This window comes from Idiotropiscis lumnitzeri, chromosome 6, assembly GCF_059441095.1.
Source record: "Idiotropiscis lumnitzeri isolate Australia: NSW breed Sydney's pygmy pipehorse chromosome 6, RoL_Ilum_1.0, whole genome shotgun sequence".
Classification (NCBI taxonomy): domain Eukaryota; kingdom Metazoa; phylum Chordata; class Actinopteri; order Syngnathiformes; family Syngnathidae; genus Idiotropiscis; species Idiotropiscis lumnitzeri.
Window position 1 is genome coordinate 13,990,362 of NC_142396.1, and position 15,392 is coordinate 14,005,753.

A 15,392-nucleotide genomic window follows, 5' to 3' on the forward strand; every position below is an offset into this window, starting at 1 on the left:
CAGGTAGGTCCCCTTTGACTCCTCAGGTACCAAATACATAGCGAGTATACACAAATATTGCATATAAAAGTTACACTACAGTAGTAGTCATACTCAAGTACTTTTCTGTTAGAGAGCAAACACACAACTCCAAAATGTTATTTTTGTTCTTTAGAATTCACTGTCAATTGCGTCATATGACACTGAACTAGCACATGCAAATCGAGCAGTTAAAGGAAGCTATGACTTGGAGTCCAGAACAAACAGAAGAAAAAGGAAGGAATAATGGGAGAGTTGTGTTGTGAGCGGCATTGGCGGCATGCGCACAGCAGTGTAGCCTCCTCGCTGTGCAAATGCAGCAAACACTGCGACTGTGACAGACTGGTAACGTGTTGTAACTGCAGCTGTAGAATTTCAGAGTCGATCACTGGGAAAGAAACCAATCTGGTATCTGAATCATAATCCACCGTAAATAATGACTAATGCAAAAAATCAATCTGGTCATCCAATGTCAATCAAACGAATAAAAAAATGCTTGTTGGAAAAGTGAGACTCTGTGAAGTGGGTGGCTTTCTGTATTGTGGTCTAACACCCACCACACCCCTCTGACCCCTGAATACCCAGCAGTACATTAGCCCGAGAGCTACTGTTACAGTCTTCCAACTCCAGAGAACAGCAAATGGAGGCTGTTGAGTGTTACAGAAAGCCCCCACTGGTTTCACGGTGTGGACTTCTCTCGTCACCCTCCCGCTTCATAACCGCCACTCCCCAGAAGCACCGAGGTTGCATGAAAATAGAGAACACAGCCGCTAGTGTGTCGCAGTCGACAGATATTTGTGCCAAAGGGCTTAAAGGTTGAGATTCTCCCCGCTTACACTACTTGTGACTTCAAGCATGGTGCCGCCACCTTCCAACATAAATGGAAGGACAAACTTGAGCGCAGATTCAGGACGACCATATTGATTTGCTCTGTCTGAGATGAATCCATAATTAGAGTTCTGGCAAGCCACTGGGGAGTCTGTCCCGTTTGATGAACCTGCTCTCCTTGTCTTCGTGCATACAGTAGAGTGTGTGGGTGAAACATTAAACACGGGAGCTGTACTCATCTGTGTTCACACTAGGGAAGGGTTAGGTCAAGAGGAGGAAGGAAGGAGACGAAATCAAGAGTGCAAAAAGAAAAGAAGACATTCCTTTCAGATGAGGGAATTTGGGTAATGAGTGTACACCTCCTGCAGTTCAGAAACAAAACACTTGGGCTGAATGTATAGTTATAATTCACGTGTGCGCCAACCTGTGCCTATTTGGACTCCCTATGAAACATTCAAGTGTTGAGCAGAAATGATGGTGCCAAAGTTCAGAAAGGGGGGCATCCTGCCTAATGAGTGGGTGGCTTAATTAACTGTAAAGCAGGCAAGCTGCATGCTGCCCCGTCGCCTTGCATATCAACGATCTGAGTGGCTTTCTAAGCACCTTAGCAGACAAGTCCCCCTTTGTGAGCTAGAAGAGTCTATTCAGCGGTGGCCGGCAGAGCCCGAGGAGCTCCCCTCGTCTCCCATCTCTCCGATGGGCTTGTACAAGAGTTTTCACATGAATGCTGCTGCGAGCTCAGCCCTGATTTAGAGCTGCAGAGATCTCCTTTGTGTCACAACATGCAGAGAAGCTCATGTCATTACCCAGCATGTAGCAAAATAGGTAAAAGAGCAGGCAGTCATTTTAGTTGAGTGACTAAGGGTTTAGAAAATTCAAGTCTTAGATTCAAAATATATTTGTTTGGATATTGCTTTGCCGTTGTGATTATTAATTTGTTTTTTTTTTATCTTCGAGAAGACCACTTATCGTTCAGTTCATTGCAGCCATCCATTTCCATTTACCATGATCATCAACTTTTTATATACACTATTCAGTACTAAATTCCATTGCACTCTCTTATTTATTTATCTAATTTATATATTTGTCTGTATTATTGTTGTATTGCACTGGAGAGGGGAGCCCTCTAATCTCGTTGCACACTTGAGTACAATGACAATAAAGGGATTTCTAATTCTAATTTCTAAACTCAAACTGGCCACCGACCTCTAGTGGGCACAGGTGGAATTAATTACTGACACAAAATTAAATAAGTAATATTTGATATTCAGAAGTATCCTACATGCGTGCATACACACGCACACACACACAAAAGAAGAAATCAGTAGCCGAGTTTAGAAAAAAAAAAAACATGCAGGGAGGTTGCTCCAGCGATGTTCTTCTCAGTTCGGACCTGTCAGATGCCGAGGCATTGTGAGCAAGCCTCACGTTCTCGCAGGTCTCACGTAGAAGATGCAAACGTGTCCTGTGATTCGATAATCCCTTGTGAGAGGGCAGGGTCAGGCCAGACATTCTAACCACAGACCGTTCGAAAATCTAAATATATATTCTTGATTTTTTAACCACAATGGCCAAAGGAGGGGAAAGTGAGGATTTGATTGCAGTTATACTTGGTCAAGGTCTTTTTCTGTCAAGACGGATTTTTCAAGAGGAACTCTCTCGTGAGCCGAGGTGGTCCAACACTCAGTAGTTCAAAAGCGCGTGTCTGTATATTATTTCTCCAGCCGTGGTGTCATAAATTACAGTGTTATGAGGGTTTTTTATTCAAGTCAGACTAAGTAGGACTACGTGTGAAATGCTCCGCCTGTATTCAGTTTGCATCTGATTGTTCCTTCGGGCTGGTTTGATTTCTGACCTTGAAGGTGCAGGCTGGCAGCGAGCTTGACGGTTGACTACATGTGGATTTATTGACCACGACAGCTCTGTAGGAAGGTCCGGTCAATTAGATGCCTGTCCTTTTATCGCTAAATGCCTGAATGACGATCAAGGTATGATAGAGTGATAGTTTTTCTGTGCCAAGGAGAATTTTAAAGCCCAAAAGTTGCAATAGGAGAGCATCACTGGACGTTTCCAAATGGATGGGAAGGTCTCTATTTGTGCATTCATACTCCCTGATGTATTTTTCATTACGCTGTAAAGTTGCACACACCCACCATGATACACCCCTTCACTGTCCTGCATAGCACTGCATGCGTTGATGGGCAAGCCACTGTTTATTTATTGACATCATATTTTACCATATTGTGAGCTGTAGAAAATCTCTGGTCTCAGGAGTTCAATTATACACACATTTAATTGTTTGTTATACACACATTTAATTGTTTGAATGAGAATGTGAATTTTTTAAATATGTTTGCATATATATATATATATATATATATATATATATATATATATATATATATATATATGATATATGACATGATAAGTGAACTTTTAGATGGTGGTGGAGAATGATGACTTTCCCAAGGACAAAACGTTTAAAAGCTGCATGAATTTACACATCAGAACTCTTGTGAAATTGTGGGAATAGATTTGGGAAGGCGCCAGTACTCAAAGCGAGATCCATAATAGGAATGGATAGATGAGTTTAATGTCGAAGAGCTTGAGAGCCCTGACTGATCCAACACCAATGAGAAGAAAGTCAAAACACATCGTAAGCGACAAAAACAGTCCACAGACTGATATTCATATAACCCCAAAATTGAGTAAACAATTGCGCAAATAGTGTCAGATCTAAGAATATATGTCAGACGTGATCATGTATCGTGACTGAGTAGCATGCATCTACGGCAGTTTTGTGGTGCGGGGAATTCTGGGATCAAAGTACTTTTTCTACAAATATCACGCCTGATCTTTCCCGGCTGTGAAGACCTAATAATCAACGGAAGGATCTTCTGTTTCTTAAAAGCACATCAAAGAGTCCATAGCAGCTCACTTCCCTTCTTGCACCTGCTACAGAGGCAGTGAGTGGAGAGACAAGAAAGGTTATGCAGAGTAAATTGGGCTTGCCATGGCAGAATTTGATGGCAACAGAGGATGATCAAAGTCACAATTCCGGGATATACTGTATGCCGAAAAAATTACCACAGCTTTCAATGAGTGGAAATCCTCTGCTTGGAGTGTATACTGTATGTTCTTTTCTGTTCACTGACAAAAATCTTGCAGCATCTATCCATTTACAGAGGAATGCAATTTCAGGACCAGCAGTCAAAATATTACGTTTTTCAAACATCTATTTCAAAGGAAGGGAGGAATTTAAGTTCTTGCTTTGAAGGGATGATACTTTGTCTTCACTGTTACGACTCGTCAAATGAGATGCCAGAAAAAGTCAAATGTCTCAATCGTGGAGTATATCCTCTGTCATTCCTTATGAATCTAATATGCATAAGACTTCTTGAAGACTTTTTTTCCCAATCTTGTTTTGGCACCCTGATGCACAAAAGCTGTCTACCATCGTAAAAAATGTGGCGCTTGCGTTTACTCAAAGTAGCGGCGTATTTTACGCTGCCAAAGTGCCGCTGTTTACATTTGGCCCAGTGCATTGTGGGATGCGTGACGCCAACGTCCGGCGCTCTATTTTCTAAAAAAACATCTAAACTCTCAATCTTGGTGCAACAATTATCCCATAGGCGATGCGGAGAGAGGGAACAGGAGGAGTTTAAGAAACTGTCTTTCGGAAGTGAAGTGTTCAAGAGCACCAGTAGATTTGTTTTCAAGCTGTTTTCAACATTTTAGGTTCATAAAGTGTAATAATAACAGACGACATGAGCACAGATCAATGGTATAGAACCTGCCAAATTCATCGCTCTCGGCGGTCTGTCAGATGACAACATTTAATGGTGCAACTCCACTCAACATCACTTTTAGTCTAATCCGAATAATCTTGCCCAAAATGGCGCACACCCTACTTAAATTATTCAGTTTTATTCTTATTTAATGAATGCTATAGCAATCAGAGAACCATGTTTTGACTAGTGCTAGCACATAGTCTTGCTTTTCTTTATATATATTTTTGGATTGTTTAAATATCCAACCTCCCATGATCACAGCACACAAATATGCTGCTAACCTGTTTAGACAATTGTCTTTTCAACACGAATTGTGAGACTCAAACTTATTTGTATTTTTATTTTTTTTTCAGTAAATGGTGGGTCCTGAAGTAAGAATGTATTGTAAAAATAATGTTGTTTTTAACTGGTGAATATTTTTTCTGTGTTTTTGTTGTCTTAATATGCACCAGCCACAATAGCAGATAAGCAATTGCGTTAAATAACTGAAAATTAGATGCCCTGCAGTCTGCCACTACATGTACACAGAAACTCAGAGATGACTATTGGGGAATTCACCAGCGCGTAAACATTTTATGTCCACCAGTATCAGACATGCCTTAGGTCACAAACAGCTCATTGTGTGTTTCAGTAATTATCAACATAGGGGGGTGGACTTCCACAACAGATTGTGGAAAAATAAATTCCAAGTAGAAAGTGCACATTCATGCATACTTCTTTTAATTTGTGGCATGAAATAGACATTACCGTCTGAGCCAAAAAGACCAAAGTCTCCTAAGAGCTCGAAGCAATGCCATCTGTATTCTCCAAGAGTTCTGATCTCCAGTTGTATTTGAGATCCCTGACCCACGGAAATGGAGGAGTTGAGGCTTTTTGGATCTGTGGCATCAAGATATGGAGGAGCACAACTGGACAGGCTCTCTTCGTCCTACGTCAGGTGATTTGAGTGTCTGTTGTGCTGAAGCCGAGGAATTAAATAATGACCCTAAGAATTGCCAAAGCGGGGTGACAAAGGGGAAAACCGGATGACACTTTTTCCATTTCCTAGCCTTTTGATTCCCTGGTGTAAAGTGGACACAATTAGGATGGGGAAGCGCATCGCTGGACAGCTTTACTCCACCTGGCCCAGATGAAAGGGAAAAGAGAAACTCCTTGAGCCAGCAGCGGTATTTTCTTTGCGTTTCACCTTTCACTTTGTCCACCTTTTCTCTTTGTTGACCATTTCTATAACACTTCTCTACTATCTCATTCACATGTCGATGACGCCGCATGCAGAAAAGGAGAGGAACACTCATTCACAATTCAGCCAGTTTCCTCAAGAATTTATTGTGATATTTTATGAAGTACCTCTTTAATGGGTTTGGGGTGGTTACATGGAAAAGGCCAAGTAAAAATGCACGTATCCATTGTCAAGCCCGTAGCCTGTTCAGGGGCGAGCCCAGTTGAAAGAAGAGGGGTATATCCTTGACTGGTTTCCAGAGAATCAGAGGGCACGTAAATTCACATTAATATCCCTCCCTTCTGTACGACAAAGTCCTCACACAAAAATGTCCAAACTGGGATTTGCCACCCTAGGAGGGTCTAAATATCATTAAATATTCCATTTATCCCCTTGATTGAAGAAATTGTTGCATTTTGGTGTTCAGTGGTGACAAGAATGTTGGCACAAAACACAAAACAAGCTGTGGAGATTTTTATGGCGCTGTTGTTTCCTGACAGGATCGTTAGTTGTAAAAATAAAAGAGGCCAAGGTCCTTGGTTTAGCTGTGCAGAAGGGTCTAATTACCCAAGAGACGCTCGGGGGGGAAGGGGTGGAAAGCAACGGTCATTTAAATGGGATGTTAATTGTAATTACCATTCTGGAGGGATATCGCCATAGCAACCTTAACCCCTGATGGTGTCAGTGATGCATATGTATGTGTAAGTGACAAAAAGGAGACTTCTTAGTAGCTGGTATGTCTAATTTTAATAAATGACTGGTAGGAAAGACCACCCTTATTTCTCCACTTCCACTGACTTGCACCACTCCTCAACTCCTTTGCTCCATCTTTTTCCATTCCCTTACACTTTCATTCTTCATCCCTAAAGACCCCCCCCCCTGGCTCACATGCCACACACTGTTTGTTTTTCCTGCTGGTACGCCGTCATCCACACTGACCCAATGTTTTTTTTTCTGCCTGGATGCTTCCTCCTTTCATGTCTCCCACTAATCACATACATGAGGTTCGCAAACTGCAGTGCGTGTTCTTCATTTTATGGCGTATCAACCAGCGGCACTTCTATTTTCCACATCCAGTAAATGGGGCATGAATGTATGTGTTCTAGCCTTCAGTGTGGCAGAAGCGCAAGATTTTTATTATTATTTATCTAAAAAGGGACAGTGCGCATTGATGAATTATTTGTGTCGGCTAATTTCCAACTGGTGTCCATTGACAGCTTCATGTAACATTTTGAGTACAGCACAAATACATTAAAAAGGAAAAATCAAGCCATAAAGAACATCAGTTGTACTTGTCTGGTACCCAGATCATTCATGCATCCAGTGGTCGGCTGTAAGGATGTTGCCTTCAAATTATGTTTTGCTTCACAAAGCAATGCATGTATGCTTTTGTGCATTGTCATTGTTCACTTTGCACTCATCAAGATTAATATCATTATCTACAACCACAGGTCACCAGAATGATCAGCCATGTTCAAACTTTTTTTTCGACTATCGAAGGAGCATGGAGAACAAAGGCACGGGAAACCCGGTCTAAACCTAACATAATAGTTAATAAATAAACAGGACACAATTATAAAAAAACTATTTAAAATATCGTGCCTGAACACGATCCAAGAGGAAAATCGACAATCCAGGTGATATTTTCATCCAGAAAAACGATTGTGTAGTCAGGCTCACAACCTCTGTTATACTTCATTGCAAATGTGTGTAATCCGATCACTGGCACTGCTCTGTGTGTACCCATCAAGTTGCTCTGCACCAGACTCATCCATGCATGCATCAATTGGACTTGCTCTGAGTCATCGTCATGCTGCAAATTAGCCCTCACCAAACAGGTTTACAAAACATAGTCAAGTGGAAGATTTTGCAAACTGCTGTTCAACTCGAAATACAGTAACCCTGATTAGGATGATGATGAGAAAAGTTTTTTTTTCCTTTAACAGAGCTTACCACAGCCAAAAGGAAAGGACATACACAAAGTGTAAATACGATACATTTTACGGTATAGAGCCATCGCAAACAAATATTTTTAGAATAATCTTAGTCCATTGCTTACTTAAGCAATTAATTTGCTACTGTAAATTTGTGTCAATCAGCAACATATCTGTGTGGAAACACGAACGTGCCCAAACATTGGTTTCCAGGTGGCACTTTTATTTTTTTTTTAATAATTAAAAAGAAGTTACCCGGCATGCTTTTTTGTTTCTGCCAATTTGTGTTGTGGTCACAATTGAGTTTTTTTTTTTTTTTTTTCCCAGCTCTACAGTCGTCAACAAACTAATATTGACTTAACATCGGATAGGACAAACTATAATGTGTACAATAGTCACACTATCGCTTTAAAAACAGCGGGTTGGCCAGTGGTCTCTCCTAACATGCCAAAGTCTGCTGCTCACATTCTATCATATTTATTTCCATTTGGGAACCTAAGAAATAACTGCTCTTGTCACGACCCATCTGCTCACCTCTTCTTCTTCGTGTATCCATCCCTTTAGTCTGCCCTGGCCTCCAACCTGGATGACCTACAGTTGCGCTTGAATCGCTCGAGTCGTCTTACAGCGTGCCCCATCAATCTAGAAGTGAAGGAATGGTACGACTTCAGTCAGAGCCCAGCAAAAAAAGTCATGCAGCTGAGGAGATTGCTGTATGACAAAATACATTATTGCACCAAATCAGCTTGGAAGAGCCAAGAAGGTGCAATCGAGACACATCTCTGACTTACGGCCTGTGAAATGTGCTCGTCATGTTTTTTTTTGTTTTTTTTTATTCATTTAGGTTTTTTTTTTATTCACGTGGATTATTCCGCCACGCAGCGTGGCTTGCTGGGTTTTGTTTGAACCGACGGGAGGACGGCGTGAGCCTGTTTCGCTTATGCAAAAAAGAGGGAGACATGTCATTGCGCCTCAAATTTTACATAATTTTACATACATGTAATTTGCCATGAACAAGAAGGCACCTGTATATAGGCCTGTATTTTATTTTTATATGTTCCTGCATTTCAACATTTTTTCCCAACATACTCGTTTTTTTTGGGGTTTGTTTTTCTTTATTAGAAAGCAACACAAAACTTTGTGTCAAGCCTAAAGAATAGCGTCAGTCTAGATTTGATCAAAGGTACATAGTAAGGGTCACACTAATTCATTCAATAAACTTTTAGGGTAACTTTAAAGCCGTGCAAATTTCTGCACAGTGTAGTAAAGAAGAACGGAACGAGGCAGGGGTACGACGTGTTAGTAATTTGGTAATTGTGCGCCGGATTTACAGAAATGAATATACAGGCTAAAGCCTTTTTCTCCCTTATTCTGCATTCCGGCACCTCATATATATTAAATATTATGATGTACATTTCTGATATTAGCAAATAACTTTTACCATGAAACAAGGGATCAATATCCAATGTTAATGTTTGCTCTTTGTCACACCAAAATCTCGACTACAACTGCTGGAGTAAAACGGATAGAGGTGCTTCGTTTTGTGACTCTCGTGACTTTTTTTTTTTTAACTGTTTGTCTTCTTTGTTCTGGCTGTCATTTGTGGATATTTAGGCAAGCTATTGCAAATGTACTTTCTATTTGGATTATATTGCACTGACCAGCCAGGCACAACAGCTGCATGTTAATGAATAAATGAATTAATTTGAGCTGGTTTGATCCACCACCATCAGTCTGCATCGCTCTCTTGCTAATGACCTCAATAATGGAGCAGACTTTAATGGGATTTTAATTGATTTAGCTGCTGTATGTGTCCTGTACTCCACAGACAAAGGTAAGCTAAAGAGCGGATCATTGACTGTATGTACAGTTTGTTTTCTGTGAGCTAGTTAAAAACTATAATAGCCGATATGTTGCCATATATGTTCTAGAATTGTCAAAACATTGACATAATAAACTAAAGATACAGAATTTAACATAAATGGATTCCTTATTAAAGGTCACTTGCTACAAAATTTGTGTCCTTCTTGATGATGACTAAAATATTTTCCTTAATTTTACTCCTGTCGCAATGTTTGATTTGGTAATCCATGTATATGCTTTTTGTATGTATACAGACTTAATACAAGTGTATTGGGTTGCTAGCGATGTCCTATATTCTCACACATTCGCCGATAGTGCCGGTGACTATGCTGTGGTTGATGTCCATGTGTCATTAGTCTCGGTGCTACTGATAAGCCAAATTCAAACCGTAATGTTTTTGAGCCGCTCATTTAAAAAAAAAAAAAAAAAAAAGTAAATTAGCACTGCAGCTGTGCTATAATAAACCATGCTGCTCCCATGGCTGGTGTGAGTATTTAGGTTGTTGGAGAGACACAGAGCTTCTGAACTGACAATGTGGGTGTTGTATTTGCATTTTTTTAAAACTAAGTCAATAGTGTGGGGTAATCACAGGCTATTTATCTTGCCTTGAGTATATTATTAGGTTGGGTTGAATGCAAGGGTGGGACTCTTTCTCAGGGGGCTGGAAGTTGATTATCTCGGAGCATTTTTTAAGACAATTTTTTTCTTACTAGTTATAGTATTTCTTTTAAAACTGTACAGTATTTGCAATAACCAAGTTTTCCATGATTACAATTCATTACAGGTGCATTTATTTCATTTAGCTTATATTCAAACATATTGGAAGTCCAACAAATGATTTTCCAGCATTGCAACAAAACACATTTGTGTATTCAAATCACTCATTAAAACAGTGTTTGTTATTAAGCTTGGGGTGATGAATATTTATTGTACAAATTTATGTTAAACCAAATCATTCACACAGATGTGTCATGCCAGGAAAAAAATACATATATAACACAGCCCTATGGTTAACTCAATAGTTGATTAAAAGAAATGAACTATAAACGATCGAGAACTAAACCTGCAAGGCGATGCATCTACGAATATATTTAGCTTTGCAGCGTTTGTTTATTTTAGGCACAGGGATCGTTTGGAATGGGGTCAGTTGGGTTGCATTTTTGTTAAGAAGGCCTTATTCTGTGTAGGTGTCTTCAAAACAAGATAAACAGACTCAACCATAGTCTCTCTGCTCCTTGACATAACGAGACTTTTGTCAAGTACTTTTCAATGTGCATTCTTGACACTTTTAGCTCAGATGCACTCACTGAATTGGATTCATATCAGCGATTTTATTAATGTTGTATGTTGGTAATGCAAAGCTAAGTATTCCCCAAAAATGTAGTATAATCTTCAGCATATAAAAATATCTGATTTGATTGCCAGGTAGTCTTCACTTCTCAAAAAATATGGCAACTGGCTGGGATTGTGCATCTTTGTTTTGCCTCCCATCAGCAAAACTACATTTGATGGACGTTTGCGGAGATAGTGATTAAAAACACAAACAGAACAGCACAGATTGGGTTCAGAACGATACATGAGTGTGAGTACAAATAGAGTATATAAAGCAAGAGTGAAGATATATTGTTGAGGCGGAAATTTTAGACGATACAATAGGCCACTTCAATCAGAATCAGCTTTATAATTCAAGTAAGTAAAAATAAATAACGACTTTGTCTCGAGTAGTTTGAGCCAATCAAGTATTGCAGTAACAGGCAACTATAAGTACAGTCTTCTCATTTCCAGTTGGGCAGTGGCAAAGGTGGATGAATAAACAATTTTCTGCTTCTTTAAAACCCTTTTCAAACATGTTACGTAATGGAAGTTTTTGTTGCTTGTTCAGCTATGCAGTACTCACATTTGCATTATGGTAAAAATGTCACCTGAATGTGTGAAGAGAGTTTTACCGCTCTCACTTGGTTTTTGACCCAAAACATAAGCAGAATTTGTTTATGTATGACTGATTGTGTATTTCACTGTGGGAATAGGTTTGTAGTCCATGAAAACCGAAACCACCTTCTCTCCAAAATCCTGGTATCTGCTACGTTTCCGGGCGGCGTGCCGACCAGAGGACAGGATCAAATGCGAGAGAAGGAGATGTCGGTGACCGCAGTCAGATGTTCTTTCATCTCTCCCCCACCATTCCAGCTTGCACACTCATTCGTCATTCCCCTCCCACTGGCGGACAAAGTCCACACAAAGAAAGCTGTCTGCAGGAAAGCTCTATGTGGTCGCCGACTGTGTTTCGATTCTTATGTAAATGATTTATCCTTGGTAGCAAAACAGATCAAAACAAACGTAGTTATGCACTCCAATTTTATACGCATCTCCTCCCCCTGATAAATATACAGCGTGCGTTCATGTCAGCATTTTCACTCTCAAGAGATTTTATGAGCTCACACAAACTGTGATTTCACTGTAAAACAAATGGCTTGATCGAAATAAGATCTTCTTTAAGTGGAGACGACGCCAGTATATTTGCCCTTGTTTTCTTTTATGAGACGCGTATTCACAAAATCCGGCTGCCCGAGTTTTATCTACAGGGTCTTGTCAAAACGTTTTGCAATGCCTTTCAGGTTACTTGCAGGTGGAATGTGTCATTTACAATGAGACGCAGAACTATTGGTAAATGTGCCCACAGTTCCCTCCTCGGCTACTGATGCGTTTTCCAAATATATTAACATATTTAATCATACAACATGAAACATAAACCAACCAGATTAGAAGCACGGGGTTCCCTCACGGTGAATAATCTGAGCGATTAAGGCCATCATTATAAATTAGACGGCAATAGTCAATATCATTAATGAGTAATGCGGTGACACGAAAGAGGGCGTGGCAGAATCACCTTGCCATCATGATGACAGTTACCCTCTTCTCTCGCCCGGTACTCACGCACCCGCCGCGTCACCATGGAAAGCCAAAAGAGAGCACCGCATTGCACAGACGCCCTCCCACATCCCCCTCCACAGAGAGACAGCCGAATTGAGAGGCGTATGTGATCCCTGAGAAAAAGTGTAGGCTGAACCCTGCTCTCTAGACTCGCTTCATGCCCACTGGTACCATAAGGCCCGAACCTGACCTCAGTGTTATTTCTGTCCATCTCTCAGCCAGGGAGGGGTTATCATCTCTAATGCATTATTCACACATGCAGTATCAACCAAGACAGGTCTTATCTGAGGAGGACAAAGCAACTATCAGCTCTGCCTGGCTCACAAAAGCCCTTTCTGATGAATACTACCACTGAATTCTGACTTCACATAGGATTTGAATGTATCCATACACTGTCTTGTAAAATAACGAGGAGTGTCATTTTCCTCCTTTCGGAGTAGTAATTCCGTAAGGAAAGACGGGTTGTCTCCTTTTGCAGTGGATTTGAGGGGTTTTGAAATTCATGGGCAGAACACGATATTAGATGACCCTTTGTTGTAGGAAACCTAAACATCACATTCTCACTGGCATCCAACGAGTCACGTAGGCTCAAGTAATAAAATAAGGCTCCATCATCTAATGAGGTGTTTTTCATCATGCAGGCTTAATTATGTTTACATTACCTCGAATGACTGCCCTTGATGACGGTGGCAGTGAGAAGTCATCTCCCATCTGTGACTTGACAATAGATTTCTAACAACTTGAATCAGCAAAGAATTCTTCTAAAAAGTTGTTTAAATAAACTTGCCGCTTAGGAACAAAGTGCAACAAAAGCCATCAGGCAATACAAACAAATACAGAGTAAATAGAAGCATCCCTAAAAAAAAAATAAGATTATCCAGATTTTCAATTGTTGTGATGCCATTTAATGTTATGATATTTACATTTGCTGGTTGTTGAGATAAGAACAAGATCAAGGAAGTCTTGCCTCCCTCTCTCAGCCCAATAATAATAATTGGGGTTCTCTGCTAGTTTGGTGTTTGGAGAAAGAGGGTTCAAGTCCTGCCCCTGACAAATGTAAAAATGGCAACTACGTATTGGCGAGATGCTAGCCTGCTTTCTCATTACTGTCCAGGAGCCCTGGAGCAAGGCACTGCCCCAATCCCTACAGCTCAAGAGGTGCACACATCCAAAACTGGATGTCCCTTAAACGTATCCCCACTTTAGGTTCACCATAAAAGAGCAAGACAACCGAGGCTAATGTGAACCAGACATTTATTTTCCACAGTTAATATTGTTAAAAAGAAAACGGCATGGAAGGGGGAACTATGCAGTAGAACAGGAAACCACTTGGAATAATACTACCAAATACAGCCTTTGGGCACACAGTGCCAGTAAACCACACTTTCCACATATAATAAATAAAGAAATCCACACCAGGTGCACATTTAATAAATAAGTAAAGAGATAAATACACTGCAAAAATGTCACTCTAAAAGTATAGTAAAACCATCGCACAACAAACTTAAGTGAATCACACTGGTATTTCTAGAAGTATTTCTAGTGGTACGTGAACCAAGGCACAGAGTTACAATGGGAGTCTACGTAAGCTTATGTTGACACAGAATTAATGTGGGGGAAAAAAGTGGCGGTATAGTGGTGTGCCGCACTAATACAGCTTCAATAATCACCTCATTTAAAGGGTTCTCAGCTGGTACAGGCTATTTCCCGCGACTCTGGTCTTGTGGTGGGGTACACTTGGCTTAATTGGGACATTCAAACCTACATTGGTCTCAACTGTCCGCACACATGGCGAGAACAAACGTGAGTTTGATAAATCTCACGGGATTTAATAAGGGTAGGTTGCCTTCTGTCTGCTACCTGTGGTGGACGCTGGGTCCTAGTGTCCCATAGTGTCAAAATATTTTTACAACTAGAGTGACTGAACAAAGTGTGAGGTGGCACTACCTAAATTGAACACAATCCATTCTGTCGTCCTCTAATTTGTTCACATTTGAAAAATAAAAAGTACATTAAGATGAATTATATTTGGAATAATTTGTTCTTAACTTTTGTCATGATGAAACCTGATCAATTTACATTAAGAAATATTGCAAAATGATTATCTGTCCAATCTAACACGAAACACTCTCTTAACACAAATGACAAATGAGGAGGGGTAATTAATGTCCCACCGGTGCCATGTCAAACCATGCCCCCCCTCACGTATCTTATGTTTGATAAGTAACTGTTACATAAGTATAAACATGAAATCATGTATGCAGGCAGAAAAATGACACACTTAGTACTACAAATAACACTGGTCGATAAATGTTTACAACAGAGATGCAAGTAAACTTTTCTAGATATCTAGATATCAAGCAATCATATGTCACTAGTTAACATACTGGAATAATCCATGTTTGACTAGTTAACATGTCAGATTGAAAGGATGCAGCGACTAGAGTTTGACACCAATGCACTAGAGCATCAAAAAGACAACTAGTTGGGAATTTGGCACTTCTAGTGTGCTTCTAGATGTCACAAAGTAGACTTCTGTCATCATTAATTGATGAGAAGTGTCACTAGCCGCTGAAAATTATTCCCTAGTCAGCGTTTCTGTGTAACTCGTCCAATCAAGTGCATAACTTGTGTGACTGAATGTATATTTAGTGCTGAAAAAGAAAAACACTAATGTCGGATCTCAAGGATATGGAGTAAATACTCAATTGGCTTGCCAGATTTCTCGGATGCGCCCGTTTTGAAAAAATATTCATGTTACAGGAAGCCAATCACTTTCAATTGAAGACAGACAAATGAAAGCTCCAC

The 15,392-nt window shown here is 40.2% G+C and overlaps 1 long non-coding RNA gene across 5 annotated transcripts in view; it reads right to left on the reverse strand.

Moving 5' to 3' along the window:
* The window catches only part of LOC148335338 (uncharacterized), a 32,209-nt gene extending 17,820 nt beyond the window's left edge, over positions 1 to 14,389 (reverse strand). For all 5 annotated transcript variants that reach the window (XR_015844120.1, XR_015844121.1, XR_015844122.1 and 2 more), the window contains exons 1-2: positions 14,255 to 14,389; positions 8,325 to 8,432 (exon numbers count right to left, since the gene is read on the reverse strand). This is a non-coding gene — a long non-coding RNA (uncharacterized LOC148335338). The remainder of the gene's footprint in view (positions 1 to 8,324; positions 8,433 to 14,254) is intronic.
* Between the last annotated feature and the right edge of the window lie 1,003 nt (positions 14,390 to 15,392).